This window comes from Lissotriton helveticus, chromosome 7, assembly GCF_964261635.1.
Source record: "Lissotriton helveticus chromosome 7, aLisHel1.1, whole genome shotgun sequence".
In the NCBI taxonomy this organism is placed as follows: Eukaryota; Metazoa; Chordata; class Amphibia; order Caudata; family Salamandridae; genus Lissotriton; species Lissotriton helveticus.
In genome coordinates this window covers 1,614,493,045-1,614,507,148 of record NC_136068.1, presented here as the reverse complement: position 1 = coordinate 1,614,507,148, position 14,104 = coordinate 1,614,493,045, and the positions used below count along the sequence as shown (strand labels likewise).

The 14,104-nt window shown below is 48.9% G+C and overlaps 1 protein-coding gene across 1 annotated transcript in view; it reads right to left on the bottom strand.

Annotated features, from left to right (window-relative positions):
- Positions 1–14,104, bottom strand: part of RRAS (RAS related) — a 153,689-nt gene that overhangs the window by 60,647 nt on the left and 78,938 nt on the right. The gene's annotated exons all lie outside the window — the stretch shown is intronic.

The window sequence follows — 14,104 nt, the reverse complement described above, 5'->3', positions numbered from 1 at the left end:
TCCACCCTAAGCGTGGAAGGGTATACTCAGATGTGAGTCCCTTGCTCATTGCACCATCAGGATTCAAGCAAGCCGGGCCGAAGACGGCTGAAATGCCAGAAACCGGTCCCCGGAAGCTTGTTTCCTTCCCAGTGTAAGAATTGGCTTTTGTAGTCTGGTCTGCCCTGTTCCCATGATGCACTGGGCCAGGGACAGACTAATTTGCATACAGCCAGGTTCTGAAACTGGGATGGTGCAATGAGCTAAAAAACAGTGTTGGATCTAGCCCTGATCTCTTGACTGGGTGAGAGTATTCTGCTTAATTCAGAGACTCTGTCCATCACCACCCCTTGTTGTAAATAATAAGGACTGTTCCCATGAGGCACAGGGTCAAGACTGATTTTCATATGGCCAGGTCTAAACTGGGGTGGCATGGTGAGCAAACTAATGATGGATTTAACCCAGATCTCTTGACTATGGATACATATATTGATTTGTTCTGCATTCTGTCCATCAATTGTGTGTCTTTTGGGTCAGAACAGAAGCAGGAAGACCACTCAGGTGATTGGCGCAGGCAGTGGGGGAGGTTGGGGGGAGGGGGGTTGCGAGAGCAGCAATCGAGGTGGAGGAGTTGAAGGCAGTTTTGGAGGTGGAGCATAGAAGGGGCTAGTGCCCCTGTCTCTATATCTTGTTGCGCATCAGATCCTAGGAGGCTGGGGGTGAGTTCCTATGATCCGGTTTCCCTCTGAAAGGCAAACCTCCTCTTTCGAGGCACATTCTTTACTGCCTTTGATGGAGATGGTTTGGCTGAAATTTTCCTAGTAAATGAATGAACAGACACTTCTGCCTTGCATCAAGCTCTTCATGGAGACTTGGTAGGATGGCCTACTCTGAATCCTTGGAGCCAGTGGTCAATGGTACTTTTGGTGTTGACACTGGCTTCAGAGTAAACAGGGGCCTGGGCATTGGCATCAAGACTTGTCAGTGACCTTCTAACTTCTGGGGATCAATGGCTGAGAGGGGTGACATCTTTGGGGATCGATGGCTGAGAGGTGTGACTTCTTCGGGCAGGTCCTTTTTCAGATCTGAAGCCTTCACCCAGTGCCAACTAGAGTACAAAGTCAGCAGGGGCGGTACTGTCTTGTGCGCAGAGCTTTATGCCCAACTCACTCCAGAGTGGTGTTCTGCCATGACGTGGGACCTCTTGTTAGGTTTGGAGAGAGGGCCGCTGTTCTTGGGGGGAGTCAGTACAGCTTCCTCTTCTTCTTCAGGGTTCGAGTCAACTTGAGGAGATAGCCTCTTGATTGGGTATGGCAGAATGGTGGAAGGGTTGACGTCCTCTCCTTCCTCTGGCCAAAGAGGGTCCTGTTCACTGAAGATGTTGGGGGTATTGTGATGTATCTTGCAATGCCCCCAATACCTCCCCTTTCGTTACTGTAAGGTCTTCCAGTGGAAGGCGAGGCAAGATTCTCATCTTCGTGGTCATTGTATCTGGGGATGGCCACAAGTACCGAACCTCATAATGGTCTGACCACGGGACCTCATGATGCAACTACCCCCGGTGCATGACACCGGGGGTAGTTCTCAAAAGGCGTCCATTTCATCACCCTCTGTGTATCCACATTCTCCACTGTCAAAGGTCAAGGATGAAGGCATGCTGCCCTGGTAGCCCTGCCATTCGTGGACTCGGTCGCTGGACCTTGGTCTGTGCAGTGTCTCAAAGAAGGCAAATGCAGTTGACTGATTGGTTCTTTTTGTGCTGGATGCAGAAGTTGTACCATGTGGGCCTGAAATAAAATGTGTGTGGCGTGTCAAACCTTGGAGCCTTGTCCGAATACATCTGAACTTGATGGTGGAAAAAACAAATCTGATGTGGAATTGATGCCTTTAGGATAGTCATCCTTTTTGCCCTGTTAACTAAATTTTTTGACTGATGTTCAGGGCTACTGACTCTGAAGGTGCACTCAGCTATGCTGACCAGGCCCATAGCCTGTGCTCTGTCCTCTAAAGCTATATGGTAATTGGTATAATGTGAATTGGGCTTGGTAACCTAACTTTAAGTCCCTATTATATGGTAGGGCATGTCGTTTAAGAGACCCCAGTGGACTTAATGCACTTAAATGTGCAGTGCTGTGGTGTCTGGTGTCACTTTAAAGCCAGGCCCGCCTTGCAGACTGGTTTTAAAATAAAGATATGTCCAAATTCGAATTTGGAATTAAAACTACATCCAAAGTTCAAAATGACCTTTTTATTACATACATGTCACCCCTTAAGGTCTGTCCAGGGTGCCCCAAGGGGAGGTAGGGTGCATTGTTGTAAAAAGCAAGGACAATATAAACAGTGTTTTATATTCGCAGGTAGGGAAAAACAGTCAAAGTAGTTTTCCCTTTTTGTAGTACTGCTAGCTCCATAGGTTAACATGGGAAGACTTGATTAAAACTTAATAAAGTCTATCTGTGCTTGGGAGTAGCTAGCAATACCATTTAAGGTATCAAAATAATGGCTACAATAAATCCAACAACTTGCTACGGTCAGATTAATTATACGTATTACATGAAAGTCGTTTTAGAACTTACTATCCTAAAGTTACCTAAAACAGCCCTGTAGCAGCTTCTTTTGACTGGCCATCCTTTCACAGCCTGAGCCAAGCTGCTACCTGAGTAGGTGTGAAGAGGGCTTGGGTTGAAACAATACAGCCATTTGGTGGGAGGACATTTGCTTCCTGGAAAAGCCAAGGGAGAGGAAAGGGAGTAGAGAGATAAGTTGGACTTCAAAGGCAGGAGAAGAGATGTCACAGAACCTAGGCTAGCCCCCACTTCTTTGATCCCAAAAAGTCAGATGGGAGCTCCCCTAATCTGATTGAGAGAGGGGCTGGAAGGGGAGTGTTGTGAGTCATTAGCCACATCTTTGGGTTCGGTTATTTAGACACACACCAAGGAGAGATTTTCTCTATTTTAATATTTGGGGAACAGTGCATTCTTGGTCAAAATATGCCACACTTCTCAGTAAATGGCCATAGCAGAGGGAGGCAATTTTGACCCTATTGTTGTCGTGTCCCCACCTCTTGCCAGCCCAGAATTGTGGATAAATATCGGAGAGCTGCAGGAGCTCCTCAGAACACTGCCTGGAACTAAAGACGAAGGACTGCCCTGCTGGACCCTTGAACTGCAACACAGAAGGCTTCCACTCGGAAGGACTGTGCCTGCTGCACTCTCAAGGCTCCACAAAGAAAGGACTGTACCTGACTCAAAGGAAAAGGAGTGGACTCCCTGAGCAGCAACAGGTACAAAAGTGCTGAAAGAAGTCGCCTGCAGCAGACAAAAAGAGGACTACCCCAGCTAAACAGCTACAACTGGATGTTTCTGGACTGCACAGGTGCATTGCGAGAGATTGAGTCCTAGCCCTTAAGAGGCAATCCAGAATCCCTGAACCCTTGGCTGGTGCTGCCAGACACTTATCTCCCCATAGGAACCAACAAGGAAAAATATCAGAAAGTTTCGAAACTTTCTACAAATTTTAGCCGAAAAGCTCCAGGAGGAGTACTGTGCCAACTCGAATGTCAATCCGCCGTTGTCAATTCGCAAATTGGCCTGAATGCGCTGGTTTGTCCCATGGAAAGTTCCAGAGCTCCTAGCAATCGACTTCAAGGACAAAGATTAATCGAGGCATTACGCTGCAGCAGGCCGTCGTCGTCGACTCGAACTTCGCATCTGAGAACCTGGGGAGCGAATGGGGCCTAACACCTAGGGCGGTCGACCTCAGAGCTGGGGAACTAATTTTGAGTCTCGGTAGGGACTTCTGTGGTTTTGGGCAAATCACTTAATCTCTCCATGCCTAAGAACAACAAGCATTAGAAATGCAATCGGGCTCGGATTTATTTGAGTTTGAGCTAATGGCATTGTAAATGCCAATGTCTTTTTGCCATGTGTTATGGAGTGTGTGCATGTGGTGTGTAGTGGAAGTATCTTGGTTGAATTGTAATTTTACCAATGGTGGCATGCTGTGCTTTATATGAATATGTTTAAAAGTAAAGTGTACCATACTGCGATTGCTTGGTGGAAAAGTGCACTGCCGGCTGGAGGTGTGTGTGCCTGGTGGAAGGGTGCACTGACGGCTGGTGGGTGTGTGCTTGGTAAAAGCGTGCACAGATGGATGATGGTTGTTGGTGTTTGTGCATGGTGAAAGCATTCATTGACGGCTGGGGGTGTGTTGTTGTGTGTGTTGTTTTCTGTGTGCTGGTGAGTGTGTGGTGGTGAGTCTGTGGGGGTGAGCCTGGGGAGTGAGTGTGGTGGTGAGTGTGTTGTGTTGAGTGGTGACAAGTGTGTGGTGTTGAGAGACTGAGGTGTGTGGTTTGTGTGTGCGTTATGTGTGTGTGGTGTATGTGTGTGTGGTGTTTTCTGCACACTCACACACTGCCCCTACACATTCACACACTGCTCACCCGCACACTCCCAATGTCACCCTGCATAGTCACACACTGTTTACCCTGCACACTCATTCTGCACACTCACACAATGTGCACCCTGACACACTGTCTCTGCAGTCACTCTGCACTCACTGTCACTCTGCACTCACTGTCACTCTGCACTCACTGTCACTCTGCACTCACTGTCACTCTGCACTCACTGTCACTCTGCACTCACTGTCACTCACTGTCACTCTGCACTCACTGTCACTCTGCACTCACTGTCACTCTGCACTCACTGTCACTCTGCTGTCACTCTGCACTCACTGTCACTCTGCACTCACTGTCACTCTGCACTCACTCTGCACTCACTCTACAGTCACTCTGCACTCACTGTCACTCTGCACTCACTGTCACTCTGCACTCTACAGTCACTCTGCACTCTACAGTCACTCTGCACTCTACTGTCACTCTGCACTCTACTGTCACTCTGCACTCTACTGTCACTCTGCACTCTACTGTCACTCTGCACTCACTGTCACTCTGCACTCACTGTCACTCTGCACTCACTGTCACTCTGCACTCACTGTCACTCTGCACTCACTCTGCACTCACTGTCACTCTGCACTCACTCTGCACTCACTCTACAGTCACTCTGCCCTCACTGTCACTCTGCACTCACTGTCACTCTGCTGTCACTCTGCAATCACTGTCACTCTGCACTCATTGTCACTCTGCACTCACTGTCACTCTGCACTCACTGTCACTCTGCACTCACTCTGCACTCACTCTACAGTCACTCTGCCCTCACTGTCCCTCTGCCCTCACTGTCACTCTGCACTCACTGTCACTCTGCTGTCACTCTGCACTCACTGTCACTCTGCACTCACTGTCACTCTGCACTCTACAGTCACTCTGCACTCTACAGTCACTCTGCACTCTACAGTCACTCTGCACTCACTGTCACTCTGCACTCACTGTCACTCTGCACTCACTGTCACTCTGCACTCACTGTCACTCTGCACTCACTCTGCACTCACTGTCACTCTGCACTCACTCTGCACTCACTGTCACTCTGCACTCCCTCTGCATTCACTCTACAGTCACTCTGCCCTCACTGTCACTCTGCCCTCACTGTCACTCTGCCCTCACTGTCACTCTGCACTCACTGTCACTCTGCACTCACTGTCACTCTGCACTCACTGTCACTCTGCTGTCACTCTGCACTCACTGTCACTCTGCACTCACTGTCACTCTGCTGTCACTCTGCACTCACTGTCACTCTGCACTCACTGTCACTCTGCTGTCACTCTGCACTCACTGTCACTCTGCACTCACTGTCACTCTGCACTCACTGTCACTCTGCACTCACTCTGCACTCACTCTACAGTCACTCTGCCCTCACTGTCACTCTGCCCTCACTGTCACTCTGCCCTCACTGTCACTCTGCACTCACTGTCACTCTGCACTCACTGTCACTCTGCACTCACTGTCACTCTGCACTCACTGTCACTCCGCACTCACTGTCACTCTGCACTCACTGTCACTCTGCACTCACTGTCACTCTGCACTCACTGTCACTCTGCTGTCACTCTGCACTCACTGTCACTCTGCACTCACTGTCACTCTGCTGTCACTCTGCACTCACTGTCACTCTGCACTCACTGTCACTCTGCTGTCACTCTGCACTCACTGTCACTCTGCACTCACTGTCACTCACTGTCACTCTGCACTCACTCTACAGTCACTCTGCACTCACTGTCACTCTGCACTCACTGTCACTCTGCACTCACTGTCACTCTGCACTCACTGTCACTCTGCTGTCACTCTGCACTCACTGTCACTCTGCACTCACTGTCACTCTGCTGTCACTATGCACTCACTGTCACTCTGCACTCACTGTCCCTCTGCTGTCACTCTGCACTCACTGTCACTCTGCACTCACTGTCACTCTGCACTCACTGTCACTCTGCACTCACTCTGCACTCACTCTACAGTCACTCTGCCCTCACTGTCACTCTGCCCCCACTGTCACTCTGCACTCACTGTCACCCTGCACTCACTGTCACTCTGCACTCACTGTCACTCTGCACTCACTGTCACTCTGCACTCACTGTCACTCTGCTGTCACTCTGCTGTCACTCTGCAGTCACTGTCACTCTGCTGTCACTGTCACTCTGCTGTCACTCTGCACTCACTGTCACTCTGCACTCACTGTCACTCTGCACTCACTCTACAGTCACTCTGCACTCACTGTCACTCTGCACTCACTGTCACTCTGCACTCACTGTCACTCTGCACTCACTGTCACTCTGCACTCACTCTGCACTCACTGTCACTCTGCACTCGCTGTCACTCTGCACTCGCTGTCACTCTGCACTCGCTGTCACTCTGCACTCGCTGTCACTCTGCACTCGCTGTCACTCTGCACTCACTGTCACTCTGCACTCACTGTCACTCTGCACTCACTGTCACTCTGCACTCACTGTCACTCTGCACTCACTGTCACTCTGCACTCAGTCTGCACTCACTGTCACTCTGCACTCAGTCTGCACTCACTGTCACTCTGCACTCAGTCTGCACTCACTGCCACTCTGCACTCTCAATCTGCACTCTCAAACTGCACTCTCAATCTGCACTCTCAAACTGCACTCTCAATCTGCACTCTCAAACTGCACTCTCCACTCTCAATCTGCACTCTGCACTCTCAAACTGCACTCTCAAACTGCAATCTGCACTCTGATTCTGCACTCTCAATCTGCACTCTCAAACTGCACTCTCAACTCTCATACTGCACTCTCAAACTACACTCTCAATCTGCACTCTCAATCTGCACTCTCAAACTGCACTCTCCACTCTCAATCTGCACTCTGCACTCTCAAACTGCACTCTCAAACTGCAATCTGCACTCTGCACTCTGATTCTGCACTCTCAATCTGCACTATCAATCTGCACTCTCAATCTGCACTCTCAAGTCTCATACTGCACTCTCAAACTGCACTCTCAAACTGCACTCTCAATCTGCACTCTCAAACTGCACTCTCAAACTGCACTCTCAATCTGCACTCTCCACTCTCAAACTGCACTCTCAATCTGCACTCTCAATCTGCACTCTCAATCTGCACTCTCAACTCTCATACTGCACTCTCAAACTACACTCTCAAACTGCACTCTCAAACTGCACTCTCAATCTGCACTCTCAAACTGCACTCTCCACTCTCAATCTGCACTCTGCACTCTCAAACTGCACTCTGATTCTGCACTCTGATTCTGCACTCTGATTCTGCACTCTGCACTGCCCGTAGTCCCATCACACGCAGGCGGCTATGGAAGCCCGAAAACAAATGGAAGCGCACTAGCTGGTAAAACAGTCCTGAGGGTTAATGCTCCTGCTGCTGAGGTATGGGTGTAGCCTGCAGGTCTCAGGGAAGAATCCAATGGACAAACCTAGGTGAGCGACTGTACATTCTCTAAGCTCCGTGTTTAATTTGCAGATCACACCCTCGTATCCGGGTAAGATAGCTCAGTTGGTTAATGTTGCTGCAATCTTTGTATATTCACGAGGCAACAGGGTTGAACGCTGGTCGAGTACATCAGTGAGTTAATGGTTCTTCAGCCAGTGTCTCCTTCTGCCCATGGTTACGAGGAGCCAAAGCAGGGGCCAGGCCCACCCAAATGTGAACTTTGCCCCACCCAATCACGGCAGAAGAGGCCACGGAGAAGGCACCTGTTAAGTGCTCCATCAATCTCAACGTCAGCATGTCGAAATGTTGTTTTCACCGTCTTTAAAATTGAAAATGGGTTTTGGGGTTAGAGGTGAGAGAGGAAACAAGTTAACAGGGAGAGCCGAGCTCAGGCTCTGGCTTGGCTCTTAGAGCCATGCACAATCCGAGCCCTGAAAATGTTTGCTATGTAAAACATATAACAAACATCATGTAAAATATGATACACTTTTTAAAATATTGATGAGACTGTATTTCTTTAACACAAGGAAGCTTTGACATAAATATGTGACAATACAGTGCTGCACTAACACACTTGTTATAAGTGATAATTTTTAAACATGAGCTTACAGTCATGCCTGCCACTGGCCTCACACTAGTGGCAGTGCTATTAGTGAATCAACAGGCAAAACAGTTGTCACGTGGGCCCTGATAATTAAAGAGCAACATTAGTCTATTGAATGAAGCTCAATAGGTTTTGTATAGTTGGTTTTCTAATTCATGTATCTGAATGTGAAAATATGAAGAACATCGAGTTTTGGTGAAATGAAATATTTGCCCAAGCTCACACAATTTCAGTGCTGCTTGGGGTTACAGAATTGACAAAAATTGGACCCACAGTGGCCCACCCAAACAAACCCGTGGCCCATCCACATCAACACTCCTGGAGCCGGTCCTGAGCCGAAGGCTGGCAGGTCCCCTGGGTCTGGCAACCGGGCCTTTCCCTGCAAAGGCTGCAGACACCGTTTATGCGACGGCCGGACTTCATTGTGCAAACCACTTTTGTATAAGAACTACAGGGAGCCCCCAGAATACTCTGGTCAGACCACAAACCCCAAACACATTTTATTGAGTCCAGCAGAAAACACCGCCACTCTGCAAGCTCTGGGCAGAAGGAGGGACGAAACCAACGCATTCATTCCTTTTGTATTTTCATGTTAAGGTCCGAGCAAGTGGCTCAGAGGGAGGAAGGGCGTCAGGCTGGCTGCTCAGGGCACCAGGCCTTGCTCCTTGGTGGCCAATCATCTGTGAAACTCGGAGGCCTCTGCCATCACTTTGCGCTACACCACTGCCATGAAGCCTGCCGTGCAGGGCTGAGGTGGTGTGAATAACGCGGGATGTGCCTGAGTGCAGAAGGGTTGTAGATGTCAGCTTTCACAGCTTCGGCAGAGACTTCCTCTGGCTGAATGATTCAGCAGACAAGTAGCACTCTTTACTCACTGCCCTCTTCGAAGCGCTCGCTATTTCACCCAGAATGACTCGAAGCACCCCGTAAAGTACACACACGCCCGCTTGTAAGTATGTTAAGTTGCATGTGGCTGCTTTGAAACGGGCATCTTTTACCCAATTCGAAGCGCTCCATGGTGCATCTAGCCAGCTCCTAGGCACTCTTTATTGCATCTGTCCTGTTTCGCCGTTACAGATGAGGGAGGGGGCCGTGGGCCCCCGTGTCTTGCTGTCTCAGCGCCGGATGAGTGAGGCTAATGAAGCCCTTTCCCGGCCTGGCATGCAGCAGCTGCGCGCTGAGCGCTGCTGAATGGTGAACGCGCCCGGCCATCTGGATTCACTTACGGAGGCACCCTGACAGCTCCTAATTATAATTAATGTACTTCTTTGCGCGCACACGAACGAAAAATGCCCAACATGGCCGACTAAAATGACATTTACCCTATCACTTCAAGGCTATTAAAAAGACACCACAGCGAAGACGAATCACTGGCCAGATGACATAACACACTAAGGAATGTGTGGAATGTGTCTCGCCAAAGCCCTAGGAGATACTTTTTTTTTTTCTTTAACATTAGGATCTCGAAACTCCTCCCACTTTCGTGGGCGGAGGCCGAGCCCTAAAAATGTATGTGTCCGTCTGTAACATAACTGGTTCTCATGTAAAGCACTCTGATACCTTAGGGTCTAGTTCGCGCTATATAAAACTCCACACCAAAAAAAAAACTTGCAGTGGAGCCCGTTAACGAGAAGTGCTTCAAGAAAAAGACTAAGTCTGAAGAAAAACATTTGACCGGGACCTAGCACTCATCCTATTCGACCCACGCTGCATCGCAGTCGGCCTAAAACTTTGACTTTTTTCTCGGTCCTGCGCGACCAAATAGCTGCAAGTGGCGCTTTAAGCTTTTTTACACTGGAATGCACTTTTATTTATTTAATCTTTTAAAAAGTTATATCTCCGGTTCCCTACATTGTATGTCTGTCATTTTGGTGTCATTTTTAAGATGAACATATTCTCTATTGTTATACATTGGTATTGATTTATTATTGTGTTCTGTCTTTTACAAATTTTTTGTTTTGGTGATATTAAATGCTTTATAAATACCTGTCTCCTAAGTTAAGCCTGATTGCTCATTTTCCAAGCTACCCTATTAGTGATTGTGGTATTATTACTAGCTGAAGGTGAATATTCCCAGCTATTAATAATCGGCTTTCCTACAATGCCCATGCACACTGCTCCTCAAAAATGAGGAGACAAAGTGCATCCCATTACCTGAAAGACTTCATCAAAAAAACAACTTGTCCAATGCTGAAAGGCAGGAATAGGCCGAACATGTGCATCTACAGCCACACATGCTAAAGACATACATTTATGCAATGGTAGTGAAAAAAATATGGCCTATTAGGAGGCACTCGCCTTCTCCTAAGAAAAACCATCATCCCTGGGCATGGTGTCCAGGGGATTAGTTCCCCGCAGGGAACTAATCAATTTTAAAAAAACTGTTGAAGACATGGCTCTTTTAAATTTATATCCTCCTGATCTTTCTCCTTGTATAGCGCCGAGAGATCCTTTCGGGGATGATTCGTAGGCACTCAATAAATCCACAAATAAATAAATAAGGCTCATAGAGGGTAGCCGTGCACCCCCCACAATTATATGAAAAGCGGTCGTGGATGAAAAAACTCAGATCCCCCACCCCCAATCCTGGCCCACCAGGGGGTTGAAATCTAAAAAGGTTTTTTTTTTGTATTGGCACTGTAGGGTGACAAAAAAACTCTTTTGCCCCTAAATTGTTCTCCCTGGGACCCCCTCTCCCCTACACCAAGGCCAGAGGGGCGGAGTATTCCTCCCTTGGCTCCCCATACGTTTTTTTTATTATTTTTCCAGGACCGAGGACTAAGTCCCTCAAGTCCTAAAAGGGCTGCCACCACATCTTTGTTGATGTGGTGGCAGTCAATCAGAAATTATCTAAAGACTGTTCCCCGAATCCTTCATGTCATGTTGTATACATAAAGTTTGCACCTTAATTTCTCAAAAACCACTAAACAGATGTGCAACACAAAAACCACACGCTCTGGACGACATAGCTCTAGCTTTCTGCCAAATTTAGTCTTATTGCTTTCAGCCCTTTTTGCAGTATTGCTGTTGAATTTTCCTATGGAAACCTGTATGGGGAAACCGCATTTTGGGATCCTCTCTTTTTCTCACCTCTCGCTTGACGGATCACCTCTAGACTTTACAGGTAGGAGCTGACATAGATGAACGTCCTTTGGGTAGAGTTTCATGAAGATTCATTAAAAGGTGCTAAAAGGTATTAGTAAACCAAAATATGGATACTGGGCCCAACTAGAATAGTTACGGTTAGGTTAGCATTTGATGTGTTGCTAATAATGTTGGCACCATTTGACTAATTGTTACAAAACTGTGCAAAAACGTTTTCTTTTTTGCCTAGTTTGTGCATGGAAAGTTTCGGGGTGAACCATTAGTCGGTGGCCGAGAAAAAGGAGAGAAAGCCCCCATGCATTTTCCATAAACTTCTTTAGAAAAGCATACAATAAAAACGGAATTACAGTAAATTTGGCATGAAACTAGATCTTGGTCCACAGATTGTGCTTTTTGTGATTTGGTGTAAACCCATTAAATAGTTTTTGAAAAATGAATGTTTAAAGATAATTGTAGATCTGGACGGTTGGGTCCGCGAGAGTGGCAATTTAAAAATAGAGCACTGTGATTGGCCCAGGAAGCTTTTTCCCCTTAGACCATCCCGCTCAAGCAGGAGTCAGACTGCCTCTAGAGTAAGCTCTCCGATTGGCTGCTAGCAACATGATAAAAATGTTGCTGGTAGCCGTTACTGGACTTGGGGCCTGATTTAGAGTTTGGCGGTCTCCCTGTTAGACCTCTGCTGTGGAGGTTCGAGGAAAACCAACAAGCCGTCTGCATTCCTGCCCTCCGGATTACAACACTAATCCAGGGCTGGTGGTGCAGCAGCAGCAGCAGGAATGTTTGGCTCATAGGAGATAGTAAAAAGCATACTGCTGCTGTGACAGCGCCTCCAGCACATCCGTGCACCGTGTGGCATGCACCAGGTTATGCATGCCATACAGAGCACATACAAACGTGCCCCTGCAGGCAGATTGGCCCAGGCATTCTGTTGGATGCCCCCTTACATGCCTTTCCACCAAGCATTTCATGACGAGGTTTCAGCCATGAAATGGTTGGTGAGAAGGCTGCTTGGTGGAAAGGCAGTTCGGAATCTGCTCGGTTGTGCAGGCAACAGCACCGCTGCGATTCCTGCTTGCTTTCACCACTACTGCTGCTGGAGGATCCTAGCGGCGGTGGAGGTCTTGTGGCGGTCCCACTGCCACCATCTGGTCGAGCGGGAGGCCCGATGCGATGGTAGCGGCTGGACCGCCAACCACGTGTACGGCGGTCCCAGGACCGCCACCAACTAACCAAGACCCTAAGTCCCCTATCCTAAGGTAAAAATAAAAAAAAATATTTATGAGTGTAGGTTAAGAACGCCATGTCCTCTTAGGCTCAATGGGGTAGGGAGACCAAAATGATTTACATTTTTTTTTTAATTATCATTTTTGCTGCCATCTCACGTGATTCCCTCAAGGTGGGAGCAATGCTGGCTCTCGCGCCATGTGGAGGAGCTGGCCGGGGCACAGAAACCCTTGGGCTCTGTCTGTGGCCCCTAATTGGTGTATGTTGGGTGCCCCGGGTGGGCACTGGGGCACCCACCTTTATATGCGGTGGGTCCCTGGGGATAGGGTCCTTGGGGCCATAATAGGCTCAGGGAGCTCCCCTTAAAAAAATACAGCCCTGGGGCATAGGGTCCCCAGGGCCTAATGGGGCTCGGGGAAGGGGGACACGCGGCCCACTTACCCTCTAAAATAAATACAGCCCTGGGAATAGGGTCCAGAGGAATGAATGAGGCTTGGGTCCACCTCCCCCTCTTAAAAAAATAGATGGTCCCAAGCCCTGAGAAGGCTCGGGAAAGAGGGCCGCGCACCCTCTCCCTTTATAAATTACTTGGCCCTGGAGGACAGGGCCCCTGGGGACTAATATGGCCATGGGGAGGGAGCCGAGGGGCCTCCCTCCCCTTTTTAATAAACCACAGCTCTGGGTATGGGGTCCCCAGGGCCCAATAAGACTACGGGAGGGGAGCCATGCAGTTCCCCCTCCGCCATGAAGACTTTCCTCCCCTTCACAATGTCATAAAGCACCAGGGGATTCCTTTGTTTAATTGTATTTTGCCCCGGGGACGGAGTTTATGGCTTGGGGGTGAGGCCAAACGGCCCCTTCCCTTTTTACTCAAACTAGCCCTGGGGATAGGGACCAAAGGCCAACCATCCGCTGCGCACGCCAAAAGGCTGTGCGCGGTGTGGGGTTAGCAGCCTGCTGGTGGCCAACACCCCTGCTGCGCACGGCCAACGCCTGAGTGCAGTATGGGGTTGGCTGCCTGCAGGGAGTTGGAGGCAGGCCCCGGAGGCAAGACAGGCACTCCGGCTAACCCCGCACCATGCACGACCAAAGACCTTGCGGGGCATGTGGTTGGCTGTCTCCGGGTGGCTGCCTGTGGGGAGTTGGACATAGGGCTTGGCGGCAAACCAGGCCCTGTGGCCAATTCCACGTCACATGTAACAAAAGGCCGTGCGCAGCACAGGGTTGGGGGCCTTGGAGGGGTTGGCCAGCCCCATACTGTGCACGGCCAAAGACTTGGATGATGTCTTTCAGTGATATCATCAGTGATATCATTAATGATGT